Source organism: Triturus cristatus, chromosome 4_1 (assembly GCF_964204655.1).
Source record: "Triturus cristatus chromosome 4_1, aTriCri1.1, whole genome shotgun sequence".
Lineage (NCBI taxonomy): Eukaryota > Metazoa > Chordata > Amphibia > Caudata > Salamandridae > Triturus > Triturus cristatus.
This window is the reverse complement of record NC_140585.1, coordinates 139,513,164-139,526,504: the sequence shown is the minus strand read 5'-3', so window position 1 is coordinate 139,526,504 and position 13,341 is coordinate 139,513,164. Positions and strand designations below refer to the sequence as shown.

Sequence of the window (13,341 nt, the reverse complement as noted above, 5' to 3'; positions counted from 1 at the left end):
CTGATATATTTTCATTCCGACTCTCACAAACAGGTGGGGATATAGCTCAGTGGTAGAGCATTTGACTGCAGATCAAGAGGTCCCTGGTTCAAATCCAGGTGTCCCCTTGGCCTGTTTTGGTTCTTGTGTTTGTAGCTGGGACTTTTCATAAAACCCCTTTGGATCATCATTGACAGAGTCAGTGTTCGCTTGGATCTTACACTTTAACAGCATTACAATGTCACTGCTCAAAACCTGAGAGTAAATGCATTTTTATACAGGGCTCGGTATTCCGTATGGGAAATGTCTGAAAAAGCATTGATTTATTTTGGAATCTGGCTCTTCCTTTCACAGCACCAAACAAAGGGAATGGACTATGAAAGCAATTGGCAACTTTGTTTTACAGTTTAGTGCTTCCTTCGATCGCACTACAGAAATTGCATAGAAAAGTGGGCAGCAATGCAGTCAATCTATTCCTCATTTAACCTGTGTCCTCAGTCTTACATGTATTCCACCTCTTCTCTGTGCATACAAAGTATGTGTTTGTTTGAAGCACTTCATTTTTGTGCAATGCATAATCTATTTACTTTCTACTAAAATACGCTGCCCACGTACAAGATGTACGAACCCTAGTTGCAGGTGCAAGCAGGCTGGTCTGAGAAACCAGGCCATTTGCGAACACAAAATAGCTTTTTCTGATGTATTAAATCGAAGGTACATGAAAGGGGTGTTTGGTTGTACCTTCAAATACCAAATTGTAGTGGTATGTAGAAATGTTTTTTCACCGTAATTTGGCCCAAAACAATCATACTTCACCACCATATCAGTGATTGTGGTAATCATTCCACAAAGATAAGTAGTCTCGTAAAAACATGTTCCTCTTTGAGAATGTTTCAAAACAAACATTTTAATTACAGATATTGGTCCTATGGACCACTGCCTATTCAAATAAAATAACAATTAAACATATACATTTTGTTTTTTAAATGATCCTGTTTTCCTTTAATTAATAATATTAAGAACTACTTCTCCTTTTCCACAGTTTCAAGCTCGTACTTTGTGGTCCAACTGAGCTTGAGCCTCTCACTCTTTCATGATGTACTGATATATTGTCATTCTGATCTTTGAAAACAGTTGGGGATATAGCTCAGTGGTAGAGCATTTGACTGCAGATCAAGAGGTCCCTGGTTCAAATCCGGGTGTCCCCTAAACCTATTCTGGTTTTGGTGTTTGTAGCTGGGATCTTTCATAAAGTCCCTATGGATCACCATTGACAGAGTCAGTGTTCAGTTGGATCTTATACTTTATTAGCATTACAGTGTCACTGCTCAAAACCTGGGAATAAATGCATTTTTACACAGGGCGTGGGAACTTTCTGAAACATCATTGATTTATTTTGGAATCCGGCTCTTCCTTTCACAGCTTCAAGCAAAGAGAATCACTATGAAAACAATTGAAAACTTTGTTATACAGTTTGGTGCTTCCTTGTAGCGCACTAAAGAAATGGCATAGTATACTCGGCAGCGCTGCAGTCAATCTATTTCTCATTTAACCTGTGTCCTCAGTCTTACATATATTCCTCCTCTCCTCTGTGCATACAAAATATGTGTTTGTTTAAAGCACTTCATTCTTGTGCAACGTAGAAACTATTTAATTTCTCCTTAAAACCTCTGCCTACGTGCAAAATGTATGAACCCTCGTTGCAGATGAAAAAAGGCTGGCTCGAAGACTCAGGCCATTTTCGAACACAAAATGGCCTTTTCTGATATATTAAATTGATGGTACTTGAAAGGGACGTTTGGGTGTACCTTCCAAATACCACATTGCAGTGGTATGTAGAAATGTTTTTCGTCCATCATTTGGCCCAAAACAATCATACTTCACCACCATCTCGGTGATTTTGGTAACCAATCCGCGAAAGGATAAGGCGTCCCGTAAAAACCTCTTCCCCTTTGAGAATGTTTCAAAACAAGCATTTTATGTACAGGCATTGGTCCTATGGACCACTGCCTGTTCAAATAAAATAACAATGAAACATATAAATATTTTTTTTAAACGATCCCGTTTTCCTTCAATAAATAATATTAAGAACTACTTCTCCTGTTCCACAGTTTCAAGCTTGTACTTTCCGGCCCAACTGAGCATTATGCTCACACTCTTTCATGAGGTACTGATATATTTTCATTCCGACTCACACAAACAGGTGGGGATATAGCTCAGTGGTAGAGCATTTGACTGCAGATCAAGAGGTCCCTGGTTCAAATCCAGGTGTCCCCTTGGCCTGTTTTGGTTCTTGTGTTTGTAGCTGGGACTTTTCATAAAACCCCTTTGGATCATCATTGACAGAGTCAGTGTTCGCTTGGATCTTACACTTTAATAGCATTACAATGTCACTGCTCAAAACCTGAGAGTAAATGCATTTTTATACAGGGCTCGGTATTTCGTATGGGAAATGTCTGAAAAAGCATTGATTTATTTTGGAATCTGGCTCTTCCTTTCACAGCACCAAACAAAGGGAATGGACTATGAAAGCAATTGACAACTTTGTTTTACAGTTTGGTGCTTCCTTCGATCGCACTACAGAAATTGCATAGAAAAGTGGGCAGAAATGCAGTCAATCTATTCCTCATTTAACCTGTGTCCTCAGTCTTACATGTATTCCACCTCTTCTCTGTGCATACAAAGTATGTGTTTGTTTGAAGCACTTCATTTTTGTGCAATGCATAATCTATTTACTTTCTACTAAAAAACGCTGCCCACGTACAAGATGTATGAACCCTAGTTGCAGGTGCAAGCAGGCTGGTCTGAGAAACCAGGCCATTTGCGAACACAAAATTGCTTTTTCTGATGTATTAAATCGAAGGTACATGAAATGGGTGTTTGGTTGTACCTTCAAATACCAAATTGTAGTGGTATGTAGAAATGTTTTTTCACCGTAATTTGACCCAAAACAATCATACTTCACCACCATATCAGTGATTGTGGTAATCATTCCACAAAGATAAGTAGTCTCGTAAAACCTGTTCCTCTTTGAGAATGTTTCAAAACAAACATTTTAATTACAGATATTGGTCCTATGGACCACTGCCTATTCAAATAAAATAACAATTAAACATATACATTTTGTTTTTTAAATGATCCTGTTTTCCTTTAATTAATAATATTAAGAACTACTTCTCCTTTTCCACAGTTTCAAGCTCGTACTTTGTGGCCCAGCTGAGCTTGAGCCTCTCACTCTTTCATGATGTACTGTTATATTGTCATTCTGATCTTTGAAAACAGTTGGGGATATAGCTCAGTGGTAGAGCATTTGACTGCAGATCAAGAGGTCCCTGGTTCAAATCCGGGTGTCCCCTAAACCTATTTTGGTTCTGGTGTTTGTAGCTAGGATCTTTCATAAAGTCCCTTTGGATCACCATTGACAGAGTCAGTGTTCAGTTGGATCTTATACTTTATTAGCATTACAGTGTCACTGCTCAAAACCTGGGAATAAATGCATTTTTACACAGGGCGTGGGAACTTTCTGAAACATCATTGATTTATTTTGGAATCCGGCTCTTCCTTTCACAGCTTCAAACAAAGAGAATGACTATGAAAACAATTGAAAACTTTGTTATACAGTTTGGTGCTTTCTTGTAGCGCACTAAAGAAATGGCATAGTATACTCGGCAGCGCTGCAGTCAATCTATTTCTCATTTAACATGTGTCCTCAGTCTTACATATATTCCTCCTCTCCTCTGTGCATACAAAATATGTGTTTGTTTAAAGCACTTCATTCTTGTGCAACGTAGAAACTATTTAATTTCTCCTTAAAACCTCTGCCTACGTGCAAAATGTATGAACCCTCGTTGCAGATGAAAAAAGGCTGGCTCGAAGACTCAGGTCATTTTCGAACACAAAATGGCCTTTTCTGATATATTAAATTGATGGTACTTGAAAGGGACATTTGGGTGTACCTTCCAAATACCAAATTGCAGTGGTATGTAGAAATGTTTTTCGTCCATCATTTGGCCCAAAACAATCATACTTCACCACCATCTCGGTGATTGTGGTAACCAATCCGCGAAAGGATAAGGCGTCCCGTAAAAACCTCTTCCCCTTTGAGAATGTTTCAAAACAAGCATTTTATGTACAGGCATTGGTCCTATGGACCACTGCCTGTTCAAATAAAATAACAATGAAACATATAAATATTTTTTTTAAACGATCCCGTTTTCCTTCAATAAATAATATTAAGAACTACTTCTCCTGTTCCACAGTTTCAAGCTTGTACTTTCCGGCCCAACTGAGCATGATGCTCACACTCTTTCATGAGGTACTGATATATTTTCATTCCGACTCTCACAAACAGGTGGGGATATAGCTCAGTGGTAGAGCATTTGACTGCAGATCAAGAGGTCCCTGGTTCAAATCCAGGTGTCCCCTTGGCATGTTTTGGTTCTTGTGTTTGTAGCTGGGACTTTTCATAAAACCCCTTTGGATCATCATTGACAGAGTCAGTGTTCGCTTGGATCTTACACTTTAACAGCATTACAATGTCACTGCTCAAAACCTGAGAGTAAATGCATTTTTATACAGGGCTCGGTATTCCGTATGGGAAATGTCTGAAAAAGCATTGATTTATTTTGGAATCTGGCTCTTCCTTTCACAGCACCAAACAAAGGGAATGGACTATGAAAGCAATTGGCAACTTTGTTTTACAGTTTAGTGCTTCCTTCAATCGCACTACAGAAATTGCATAGAAAAGTGGGCAGCAATGCAGTCAATCTATTCCTCATTTAACCTGTGTCCTCAGTCTTACATGTATTCCACCTCTTCTCTGTGCATACAAAGTATGTGTTTGTTTGAAGCACTTCATTTTTGTGCAATGCATAATCTATTTACTTTCTACTAAAATACGCTGCCCACGTACAAGATGTACGAACCCTAGTTGCAGGTGCAAGCAGGCTGGTCTGAGAAACCAGGCCATTTGCGAACACAAAATAGCTTTTTCTGATGTATTAAATCGAAGGTACATGAAAGGGGTGTTTGGTTGTACCTTCAAATACCAAATTGTAGTGGTATGCACAAATGTTTTTTCACCGTAATTTGGCCCAAAACAATCATACTTCACCACCATATCAGTGATTGTGGTAATCAATCCACAAAGATAAGTAGTCTCGTAAAAACCTCTTCCCCTTTGAGAATGTTTCAAAACAAACATTTTAATTACAGATATTGGTCCTATGGACCACTGCCTATTCAAATAAAATAACAATTAAACATATACATTTTGTTTTTTAAATGATCCTGTTTTCCTTTAATTAATAATATTAAGAACTACTTCTCCTTTTCCACAGTTTCAAGCTCGTACTTTGTGGCCCAACTGAGCTTGAGCCTCTCACTCTTTCATGATGTACTGATATATTGTCATTCTGATCTTTTAAAACAGTTGGGGATATAGCTCAGTGGTAGAGCATTTGACTGCAGATCAAGAGGTCCCTGGTTCAAATCCGGGTGTCCCCTAAAACTATTTTGGTTTTGGTGTTTGTAGCTGGGATCTTTCATAAAGTCCCTATGGATCACCATTGACAGAGTCAGTGTTCAGTTGGATCTTATACTTTATTAGCATTACAGTGTCACTGCTCAAAACCTGGGAATAAATGCATTTTTACACAGGGCGTGGGAACTTTCTGAAACATCATTGATTTATTTTGGAATCCGGCTCTTCCTTTCACAGCTTCAAGCAAAGAGAATCACTATGAAAACAATTGAAAACTTTGTTATACAGTTTGGTGCTTCCTTGTAGCGCACTAAAGAAATGGCATAGTATACTCGGCAGCGCTGCAGTCAATCTATTTCTCATTTAACCTGTGTCCTCAGTCTTACATATATTCCCCCTCTCCTCTGTGCATACAAAATATGTGTTTGTTTAAAGCACTTCATTCTTGTGCAACGTAGAAACTATTTAATTTCTCCTTAAAACCTCTGCCTACGTGCAAAATGTATGAACCCTCGTTGCAGATGAAAAAAGGCTGGCTCGAAGACTCAGGCCATTTTCGAACACAAAATGGCCTTTTCTGAGATATTAAATTGATGGTACTTGAAAGGGACGTTTGGGTGTACCTTCCAAATACCAAATTGCAGTGGTATGTAGAAATATTTTTCGTCCATCATTTGGCCCAAAACAATCATACTTCACCACCATCTCGGTGATTGTGGTAACCAATCCGCGAAAGGATAAGGCGTCCCGTAAAAACCTCTTCCCCTTTGAGTATGTTTCAAAACAAGCATTTTATGTACAGGCATTGGTCCTATGGACCACTGCCTGTTCAAATAAAATAACAATGAAACATATAAATATTTTTTTTAAACGATCCCGTTTTCCTTCAATAAATAATATTAAGAACTACTTCTCCTGTTCCACAGTTTCAAGCTTGTACTTTCCGGCCCAACTGAGCATTATGCTCACACTCTTTCATGAGGTACTGATATATTTTCATTCCGACTCACACAAACAGGTGGGGATATAGCTCAGTGGTAGAGCATTTGACTGCAGATCAAGAGGTCCCTGGTTCAAATCCAGGTGTCCCCTTGGCCTGTTTTGGTTCTTGTGTTTGTAGCTGGGACTTTTCATAAAACCCCTTTGGATCATCATTGACAGAGTCAGTGTTCGCTTGGATCTTACACTTTAATAGCATTACAATGTCACTGCTCAAAACCTGAGAGTAAATGCATTTTTATACAGGGCTCGGTATTTCGTATGGGAAATGTCTGAAAAAGCATTGATTTATTTTGGAATCTGGCTCTTCCTTTCACAGCACCAAACAAAGGGAATGGACTATGAAAGCAATTGACAACTTTGTTTTACAGTTTGGTGCTTCCTTCGATCGCACTACAGAAATTGCATAGAAAAGTAGGCAGAAATGCAGTCAATCTATTCCTCATTTAACCTGTGTCCTCAGTCTTACATGTATTCCACCTCTTCTCTGTGCATACAAAGTATGTGTTTGTTTGAAGCACTTCATTTTTGTGCAATGCATAATCTATTTACTTTCTACTAAAAAACGCTGCCCACGTACAAGATGTATGAACCCTAGTTGCAGGTGCAAGCAGGCTGGTCTGAGAAACCAGGCCATTTGCGAACACAAAATTGCTTTTTCTGATGTATTAAATCGAAGGTACATGAAATGGGTGTTTGGTTGTACCTTCAAATACCAAATTGTAGTGGTATGTAGAAATGTTTTTTCACCGTAATTTGACCCAAAACAATCATACTTCACCACCATATCAGTGATTGTGGTAATCATTCCACAAAGATAAGTAGTCTCGTAAAAACCTGTTCCTCTTTGAGAATGTTTCAAAACAAACATTTTAATTACAGATATTGGTCCTATGGACCACTGCCTATTCAAATAAAATAACAATTAAACATATACATTTTGTTTTTTAAATGATCCTGTTTTCCTTTAATTAATAATATTAAGAACTACTTCTCCTTTTCCACAGTTTCAAGCTCGTACTTTGTGGCCCAACTGAGCTTGAGCCTCTCACTCTTTCATGATGTACTGTTATATTGTCATTCTGATGTTTGAAACAGTTGGGGATATAGCTCAGTGGTAGAGCATTTGACTGCAGATCAAGAGGTCCCTGGTTCAAATCCGGGTGTCCCCTAAACCTATTTTGGTTCTGGTGTTTGTAGCTAGGATCTTTCATAAAGTCCCTTTGGATCACCATTGACAGAGTCAGTGTTCAGTTGGATCTTATACTTTATTAGCATTACAGTGTCACTGCTCAAAACCTGGGAATAAATGCATTTTTACACAGGGCGTGGGAACTTTCTGAAACATCATTGATTTATTTTGGAATCCGGCTCTTCCTTTCACAGCTTCAAACAAAGAGAATGACTATGAAAACAATTGAAAACTTTGTTATACAGTTTGGTGCTTCCTTGTAGCGCACTAAAGAAATGGCATAGTATACTCGGCAGCGCTGCAGTCAATCTATTTCTCATTTAACATGTGTCCTCAGTCTTACATATATTCCTCCTCTCCTCTGTGCATACAAAATATGTGTTTGTTTAAAGCACTTCATTCTTGTGCAACGTAGAAACTATTTAATTTCTCCTTAAAACCTCTGCCTACGTGCAAAATGTATGAACCCTCGTTGCAGATGAAAAAAGGCTGGCTCGAAGACTCAGGTCATTTTCGAACACAAAATGGCCTTTTCTGATATATTAAATTGATGGTACTTGAAAGGGACATTTGGGTGTACCTTCCAAATACCAAATTGCAGTGGTATGTAGAAATGTTTTTCGTCCATCATTTGGCCCAAAACAATCATACTTCACCACCATCTCGGTGATTGTGGTAACCAATCCGCGAAAGGATAAGGCGTCCCGTAAAAACCTCTTCCCCTTTGAGAATGTTTCAAAACAAGCATTTTATGTACAGGCATTGGTCCTATGGACCACTGCCTGTTCAAATAAAATAACAATGAAACATATAAATATATTTTTTAAACGATCCCGTTTTCCTTCAATAAATAATATTAAGAACTACTTCTCCTGTTCCACAGTTTCAAGCTTGTACTTTCCGGCCCAACTGAGCATGATGCTCACACTCTTTCATGAGGTACTGATATATTTTCATTCCGACTCTCACAAACAGGTGGGGATATAGCTCAGTGGTAGAGCATTTGACTGCAGATCAAGAGGTCCCTGGTTCAAATCCAGGTGTCCCCTTGGCATGTTTTGGTTCTTGTGTTTGTAGCTGGGACTTTTCATAAAACCCCTTTGGATCATCATTGACAGAGTCAGTGTTCGCTTGGATCTTACACTTTAACAGCATTACAATGTCACTGCTCAAAACCTGAGAGTGAATGCATTTTTATACAGGGCTCGGTATTCCGTATGGGAAATGTCTGAAAAAGCATTGATTTATTTTGGAATCTGGCTCTTCCTTTCACAGCACCAAACAAAGGGAATGGACTATGAAAGCAATTGGCAACTTTGTTTTACAGTTTAGTGCTTCCTTCAATCACACTACAGAAATTGCATAGAAAAGTGGGCAGCAATGCAGTCAATCTATTCCTCATTTAACCTGTGTCCTCAGTCTTACATGTATTCCACCTCTTCTCTGTGCATACAAAGTATGTGTTTGTTTGAAGCACTTCATTTTTGTGCAATGCATAATCTATTTACTTTCTACTAAAATACGCTGCCCACGTACAAGATGTACGATCCCTAGTTGCAGGTGCAAGCAGGCTGGTCTGAGAAACCAGGCCATTTGCGAACACAAAATAGCTTTTTCTGATGTATTAAATCGAAGGTACATGAAAGGGGTGTTTGGTTGTACCTTCAAATACCAAATTGTAGTGGTATGCAGAAATGTTTTTTCACCGTAATTTGGCCCAAAACAATCATACTTCACCACCATATCAGTGATTGTGGTAATCAATCCACAAAGATAAGTAGTCTCGTAAAAACCTCTTCCCCTTTGAGAATGTTTCAAAACAAACATTTTAATTACAGATATTGGTCCTATGGACCACTGCCTATTCAAATAAAATAACAATTAAACATATACATTTTGTTTTTTAAATGATCCTGTTTTCCTTTAATTAATAATATTAAGAACTACTTCTCCTTTTCCACAGTTTCAAGCTCGTACTTTGTGGCCCAACTGAGCTTGAGCCTCTCACTCTTTCATGATGTACTGATATATTGTCATTCTGATCTTTGAAAACAGGTGGGGATATAGCTCAGTGGTAGAGCATTTGACTGCAGATCAAGAGGTCCCTGGTTCAAATCCGGGTGTCCCCTAAACCTATTTTGGTTTTGGTGTTTGGAGCTGGGATCTTTCATAAAGTCCCTATGGATCACCATTGACAGAGTCAGTGTTCAGTTGGATCTTATACTTTATTAGCATTACAGTGTCACTGCTCAAAACCTGGGAATAAATGCATTTTTACACAGGGCGTGGGAACTTTCTGAAACATCATTGATTTATTTTGGAATCCGGCTCTTCCTTTCACAGCTTCAAGCAAAGAGAATCACTATGAAAACAATTGAAAACTTTGTTATACAGTTTGGTGCTTCCTTGTAGCGCACTAAAGAAATGGCATAGTATACTCGGCAGCGCTGCAGTCAATCTATTTCTCATTTAACCTGTGTCCTCAGTCTTACATATATTCCCCCTCTCCTCTGTGCATACAAAATATGTGTTTGTTTAAAGCACTTCATTCTTGTGCAACGTAGAAACTATTTAATTTCTCCTTAAAACCTCTGCCTACGTGCAAAATGTATGAACCCTCGTTGCAGATGAAAAAAGGCTGGCTCGAAGACTCAGGCCATTTTCGAACACAAAATGGCCTTTTCTGATATATTAAATTGATGGTACTTGAAAGGGACGTTTGGGTGTACCTTCCAAATACCAAATTGCAGTGGTATGTAGAAATGTTTTTCGTCCATCATTTGGCCCAAAACAATCATACTTCACCACCATCTCGGTGATTGTGGTAACCAATCCGCGAAAGGATAAGGCGTCCCGTAAAAACCTCTTCCCCTTTGAGTATGTTTCAAAACAAGCATTTTATGTACAGGCATTGGTCCTATGGACCACTGCCTGTTCAAATAAAATAACAATGAAACATATAAATATTTTTTTTAAACGATCCCGTTTTCCTTCAATAAATAATATTAAGAACTACTTCTCCTGTTCCACAGTTTCAAGCTTGTACTTTCCGGCCCAACTGAGCATTATGCTCACACTCTTTCATGAGGTACTGATATATTTTCATTCCGACTCACACAAACAGGTGGGGATATAGCTCAGTGGTAGAGCATTTGACTGCAGATCAAGAGGTCCCTGGTTCAAATCCAGGTGTCCCCTTGGCCTGTTTTGGTTCTTGTGTTTGTAGCTGGGACTTTTCATAAAACCCCTTTGGATCATCATTGACAGAGTCAGTGTTCGCTTGGATCTTACACTTTAATAGCATTACAATGTCACTGCTCAAAACCTGAGAGTAAATGCATTTTTATACAGGGCTCGGTATTTCGTATGGGAAATGTCTGAAAAAGCATTGATTTATTTTGGAATCTGGCTCTTCCTTTCACAGCACCAAACAAAGGGAATGGACTATGAAAGCAATTGACAACTTTGTTTTACAGTTTGGTGCTTCCTTCGATCGCACTACAGAAATTGCATAGAAAAGTAGGCAGAAATGCAGTCAATCTATTCCTCATTTAACCTGTGTCCTCAGTCTTACATGTATTCCACCTCTTCTCTGTGCATACAAAGTATGTGTTTGTTTGAAGCACTTCATTTTTGTGCAATGCATAATCTATTTACTTTCTACTAAAAAACGCTGCCCACGTACAAGATGTATGAACCCTAGTTGCAGGTGCAAGCAGGCTGGTCTGAGAAACCAGGCCATTTGCGAACACAAAATTGCTTTTTCTGATGTATTAAATCGAAGGTACATGAAATGGGTGTTTGGTTGTACCTTCAAATACCAAATTGTAGTGGTATGTAGAAATGTTTTTTCACCGTAATTTGACCCAAAACAATCATACTTCACCACCATATCAGTGATTGTGGTAATCATTCCACAAAGATAAGTAGTCTCGTAAAAACCTGTTCCTCTTTGAGAATGTTTCAAAACAAACATTTTAATTACAGATATTGGTCCTATGGACCACTGCCTATTCAAATAAAATAACAATTAAACATATACATTTTGTTTTTTAAATGATCCTGTTTTCCTTTAATTAATAATATTAAGAACTACTTCTCCTTTTCCACAGTTTCAAGCTCGTACTTTGTGGCCCAACTGAGCTTGAGCCTCTCACTCTTTCATGATGTACTGATATATTGTCATTCTGATCTTTGAAAACAGTTGGGGATATAGCTCAGTGGTAGAGCATTTGACTGCAGATCAAGAGGTCCCTGGTTCAAATCCGGGTGTCCCCTAAACCTATTTTGGTTTTGGTGTTTGTAGCTGGGATCTTTCATAAAGTCCCTATGGATCACCATTGACAGAGTCAGTGTTCAGTTGGATCTTATACTTTATTAGCATTACAGTGTCACTGCTCAAAACCTGGGAATAAATGCATTTTTACACAGGGCGTGGGAACTTTCTGAAACATCATTGATTTATTTTGGAATCCGGCTCTTCCTTTCACAGCTTCAAGCAAAGAGAATCACTATGAAAACAATTGAAAACTTTGTTATACAGTTTGGTGCTTCCTTGTAGCGCACTAAAGAAATGGCATAGTATACTCGGCAGCGCTGCAGTCAATCTATTTCTCATTTAACCTGTGTCCTCAGTCTTACATATATTCCCCCTCTCCTCTGTGCATACAAAATATGTGTTTGTTTAAAGCACTTCATTCTTGTGCAACGTAGAAACTATTTAATTTCTCCTTAAAACCTCTGCCTACGTGCAAAATGTATGAACCCTCGTTGCAGATGAAAAAAGGCTGGCTCGAAGACTCAGGCCATTTTCGAACACAAAATGGCCTTTTCTGATATATTAAATTGATGGTACTTGAAAGGGACGTTTGGGTGTAAATTCCAAATACCAAATTGCAGTGGTATGTAGAAATGTTTTTCGTCCATCATTTGGCCCAAAACAATCATACTTCACCACCATCTCGGTGATTGTGGTAACCAATCCGCGAAAGGATAAGGCATCCCGTAAAAACCTCTTCCCCTTTGAGTATGTTTCAAAACAAGCATTTTATGTACAGGCATTGGTCCTATGGGCCACTGCCTGTTCAAATAAAATAACAATGAAACATATAAATATTTTTTTTAAACGATCCCGTTTTCCTTCAATAAATAATATTAAGAACTACTTCTCCTGTTCCACAGTTTCAAGCTTGTACTTTCCGGCCCAACTGAGCATGATGCTCACACTCTTTCATGAGGTACTGATATATTTTCATTCCGACTCTCACAAACAGGTGGGGATATAGCTCAGTGGTAGAGCATTTGACTGCAGATCAAGAGGTCCCTGGTTCAAATCCAGGTGTCCCCTTGGCATGTTTTGGTTCTTGTGTTTGTAGCTGGGACTTTTCATAAAACCCCTTTGGATCATCATTGACAGAGTCAGTGTTCGCTTGGATCTTACACTTTAACAGCATTACAATGTCACTGCTCAAAACCTGAGAGTAAATGCATTTTTATACAGGGCTCGGTATTCCGTATGGGAAATGTCTGAAAAAGCATTGATTTATTTTGGAATCTGGCTCTTCCTTTCACAGCACCAAACAAAGGGAATGGACTATGAAAGCAATTGGCAACTTTGTTTTACAGTTTAGTGCTTCCTTCAATCGCACTACAGAAATTGCATAGAAAAGTGGGCAGCAATGCAGTCAAT

General features: G+C 38.6%; 13 non-coding genes across 13 annotated transcripts; all 13 read left to right on the top strand.

The window, feature by feature from the left end:
• The first annotated feature begins 35 nt into the window (after nt 1-35).
• TRNAC-GCA (transfer RNA cysteine (anticodon GCA)) lies at nt 36-107 on the top strand. The gene has a single exon. It is a non-coding gene; the product is annotated as a tRNA-Cys (tRNA).
• A 1,008-nt stretch (nt 108-1,115) lies between these two features.
• Nucleotides 1,116-1,187, top strand: TRNAC-GCA (transfer RNA cysteine (anticodon GCA)). Its single transcript has one exon. It is a non-coding gene; the product is annotated as a tRNA-Cys (tRNA).
• A 997-nt stretch (nt 1,188-2,184) lies between these two features.
• TRNAC-GCA (transfer RNA cysteine (anticodon GCA)) lies at nt 2,185-2,256 on the top strand. Its single transcript has one exon. It is a non-coding gene; the product is annotated as a tRNA-Cys (tRNA).
• A 1,007-nt stretch (nt 2,257-3,263) lies between these two features.
• Nucleotides 3,264-3,335, top strand: TRNAC-GCA (transfer RNA cysteine (anticodon GCA)). The gene has a single exon. It is a non-coding gene; the product is annotated as a tRNA-Cys (tRNA).
• Nucleotides 3,336-4,332: 997 nt separating this feature from the next.
• TRNAC-GCA (transfer RNA cysteine (anticodon GCA)) lies at nt 4,333-4,404 on the top strand. Its single transcript has one exon. It is a non-coding gene; the product is annotated as a tRNA-Cys (tRNA).
• A 1,008-nt stretch (nt 4,405-5,412) lies between these two features.
• Nucleotides 5,413-5,484, top strand: TRNAC-GCA (transfer RNA cysteine (anticodon GCA)). Its single transcript has one exon. It is a non-coding gene; the product is annotated as a tRNA-Cys (tRNA).
• Nucleotides 5,485-6,481: 997 nt separating this feature from the next.
• On the top strand, nt 6,482-6,553 carry TRNAC-GCA (transfer RNA cysteine (anticodon GCA)). Its single transcript has one exon. It is a non-coding gene; the product is annotated as a tRNA-Cys (tRNA).
• Nucleotides 6,554-7,560: 1,007 nt separating this feature from the next.
• Nucleotides 7,561-7,632, top strand: TRNAC-GCA (transfer RNA cysteine (anticodon GCA)). Its single transcript has one exon. It is a non-coding gene; the product is annotated as a tRNA-Cys (tRNA).
• Nucleotides 7,633-8,629: 997 nt separating this feature from the next.
• TRNAC-GCA (transfer RNA cysteine (anticodon GCA)) lies at nt 8,630-8,701 on the top strand. The gene has a single exon. It is a non-coding gene; the product is annotated as a tRNA-Cys (tRNA).
• A 1,008-nt stretch (nt 8,702-9,709) lies between these two features.
• On the top strand, nt 9,710-9,781 carry TRNAC-GCA (transfer RNA cysteine (anticodon GCA)). The gene has a single exon. It is a non-coding gene; the product is annotated as a tRNA-Cys (tRNA).
• Nucleotides 9,782-10,778: 997 nt separating this feature from the next.
• TRNAC-GCA (transfer RNA cysteine (anticodon GCA)) lies at nt 10,779-10,850 on the top strand. Its single transcript has one exon. It is a non-coding gene; the product is annotated as a tRNA-Cys (tRNA).
• Nucleotides 10,851-11,858: 1,008 nt separating this feature from the next.
• TRNAC-GCA (transfer RNA cysteine (anticodon GCA)) lies at nt 11,859-11,930 on the top strand. Its single transcript has one exon. It is a non-coding gene; the product is annotated as a tRNA-Cys (tRNA).
• Nucleotides 11,931-12,927: 997 nt separating this feature from the next.
• TRNAC-GCA (transfer RNA cysteine (anticodon GCA)) lies at nt 12,928-12,999 on the top strand. The gene has a single exon. It is a non-coding gene; the product is annotated as a tRNA-Cys (tRNA).
• The last annotated feature ends 342 nt before the right edge of the window (nt 13,000-13,341 follow it).